The sequence below is a fragment of the Neltuma alba genome, unplaced genomic scaffold (genome assembly GCF_004799145.2).
Source record: "Neltuma alba isolate B1F8T4 unplaced genomic scaffold, ASM479914v2 tig00013274_pilon, whole genome shotgun sequence".
Lineage (NCBI taxonomy): Eukaryota > Viridiplantae > Streptophyta > Magnoliopsida > Fabales > Fabaceae > Neltuma > Neltuma alba.
In genome coordinates this window covers 32,307-35,357 of record NW_021637564.1, presented here as the reverse complement: position 1 = coordinate 35,357, position 3,051 = coordinate 32,307, and the positions used below count along the sequence as shown (strand labels likewise).

The following is a 3,051-nucleotide window of genomic DNA, read 5'->3' as shown; positions in this document are numbered from 1 at the left end:
TCTATCTATGTGAACAGAAGGGAGACTCGTAAATTCAGACAAGATAGCTCTGAATTCATCACCCGTAAGAGTCTCCTTCTCCATCAGCACATCAACTAACTTATCAATAGCCTCACGGTTATTCCTTATATGATGCTTAGCAATCTCATATGCTGTCTCTATTATTTGCTTCACACATTGATCGATGTCCTCTGCTAATTCTCAGACATTGATTGTATCCTTGCATCATCTCTCAGCACAACATCACCATTTCGTACTGAAGGATCAATCAAAGTCCATGGTCCTATGTCCGACATCCCATACGTTGTAACCATCTGTCTTGCTATTTGAGTGATTGTTGCAAATCCCCAGCGGCACCAGTGGTTACTTCTGATTCACCAAATATGACTTCCTCTGCTGCTCTTCCTGCTAGGCCTGAAACTATTCTCGCGAACAATTGTTGCTTAGAGATAAGAGCTGGGTCTTCACCTGGCAAGAACCATGTTAATCCTCTGGCTTGACCTCTCGGAACCAGAGTCACCTTTTGTACTGGGTCATGGCCTGTGTCAATGTCCTGTATATATTACAGTCCATGATGAGTGTTTATTCTCTGTTTGCTTTGGATATGAAAATGGAAAAAAACTTCTGATTTGATATATACTTACGCACAGACAGCGTGGCCAACTTCATGGTAAGCCACGAGAATCTTGTTCTTGCCATCAGTCATCTTGGTTCCTTCCATGCCAGCCACAATACGGTCTATAGAGTCATCAATCTCTTTCATGCTGATCTTCTGCTGCCCCTCCTGCCGGCAAGTATGGCAGCTTCGTTCATCAGGGTTTGCTAGGTCTGCACCACTGAACCCAGGAGTACGCATCGCAATCACACTAAGACTCACATCCTTGTCTAGCTTCTTGTTACTGCTGTGAACTTTCAATATCTCTTCTCTGCCTCTTACATCAGGCAATCCAACGCTCACCTATTCCACCAATCCGAAAACCATTCACTTCAAAATACCATAGCGTGCTGTGAAGCAGTTGAAAATGCAACCAAAGAAACATACCTGCCGATCAAACCTGCCAGGTCTAAGCAATGCAGAATCGAGAATTTCAGGCCGGTTGGTCGCAGCGATAACTATGACTCCAGTGTTTCCAGTAAAACCATCCATTTCAGTGAGCAACTGGTTAAGTGTTTGTTCTCTTTCATCGTTGCCTCCTCCAATGCCTGTCCCTCTCTGCCTTCCCACAGCATCAATCTCATCAATGAATATCAAACAAGGTGAATTGGCTTTCGCCTTGTTGAACAAATCTCTGACCCGGGAAGCCCGATCCCCACAAACATCTCAATAAACTCCGAACCTGACACAGAGAAGAAGGGAACTCCGGCTTCACCAGCAATGGCCTTGGCCAACAATGTCTTCCCTGTTCCGGGTGGTCCAACCAGGAGAACCCCTTTTGGAATCTTTGCACCAACCGCAGAAAACTTTTCTGGGGTTTTCAGAAACTCAACGATCTCTTGAAAATCTTGTTTCGCTTCATCAACTCCAGCCACATCATCAAATGTTACCCCGGTATTTGGTTCCATCTCAAATTTTGCTTTGCTCCTGCACGTAATATACAACAAATTAAATTCATAACATAACTAAAATATACTCCTCAGTTCTTGTTTTACCACCACCTCCGGTATTTAATATACTACTTTCGGTCCTAATTATAAGAGCTAGTTGACTAATTTGAGGAGATTAAGAAAATATGTTAAGTTAGTTATTTGTTATAAGTAAATATTGTTTTTCCTGAAACATCCTTACTAATCAAGTGTATCAACTAGAACTAGAAGGACTACACTAGAAAAAATACATAAATATAATAAATATAAGAGATAAAGTGAATTGGGATCTTATATTTAGGATCAAAATAAAAGTCAAACGAGATCTTATATTAAGAATCGGAAGTATTATAATTCTACTAATATAATTCTACTGTAGTTTTTTTAATTTTATCAGTAGAATTATATTTATTTTGATGTTATATGTTTTTCTAAATATTGATCATGATGGGTGTCAACGTTCAAGCCATGACTAGCATATAGGCCAAAATAATATAACTTGAATAATTCTAGCAAGCCTGATAGATTCTCCAAATCTAATGCTGAGGAAATTTAAGGGGATGACACACATCATGAGTATTTATTCGATAAGTATTTAGAATAGTATTTTTAATACCCAAAAACAAGAGGGACCCCCCCCCCCCCCCCAAAAACACACACACACACACACACACACAACCTTGACCCTTACGTACGTTCCTTGATGGATCATACCTTGAAAGACCAAAGGGCAAGTTGGGGCCTCCTGCGGGATTATTAGTTGATGTCCTGAAGAAGAGAGATGCGAGCAGTATCAACGGAAACCCAAAGTTGGCAAAGAAATCAAGCAGTGCCGGCCACCAATTCAGTTGCACGGGATGAGCAGCCAAGTCTACGTTTCTGTCTTCCATTTTTCTCAGTAACTCCACGGGCGGCCTGGCCGGTAACTGAACCTTCACTCTCTGAATTTTATCCAAGCTCGGATTGTATATCTCGGCGATCGCCACAGTGCCATCCTCAAACAGGTCCACCTTCTTCACGTTACCTTCGTCCAAGTACTTCAAGAACCTCGAGTATGTCAATCTGTTCGAAGTGGAAGCATCTGGGCTTTCCGGTTCTGCTCTTGCAGGCCTGCACAATCCCAGAGCACTGGTGAATAACAGAAGCTTTCTCTGCTCAGTTTCAGTTCTGAGATTGCAGGTTGCGAATGCAGACTCTCTTGGTTGATGCATTTTGGGATGCAGGCATGAGTGCGATCCCTGGAGGAGTGTCGAGACTTGCAGATAAGAGGGGGTCCAATAGGGAGAGAAAGAGAAGATGGCATTTTCTCTTTTCTAAGTGCAAAATGTGAGTATGAGAAGCGCAGCCAAGATCGTGATGGAGGGAAAGGGGAGAGTTCGATTCTAATAGAGAAGAAGAAATAGGATGGAGGCTTCTAGTGCTTTGCTTTGGAAGTTTCTTTGCCATGTTTTTGGTCTTATTAGCCTT

The 3,051-nt window shown here is 42.2% G+C and overlaps 1 pseudogene; it reads right to left on the bottom strand.

The window, feature by feature from the left end:
• Positions 1 to 3: 3 nt before the first annotated feature.
• LOC114735978 (ATP-dependent zinc metalloprotease FTSH 6, chloroplastic-like) lies at positions 4 to 2,795 on the bottom strand (annotated as a pseudogene).
• Between the last annotated feature and the right edge of the window lie 256 nt (positions 2,796 to 3,051).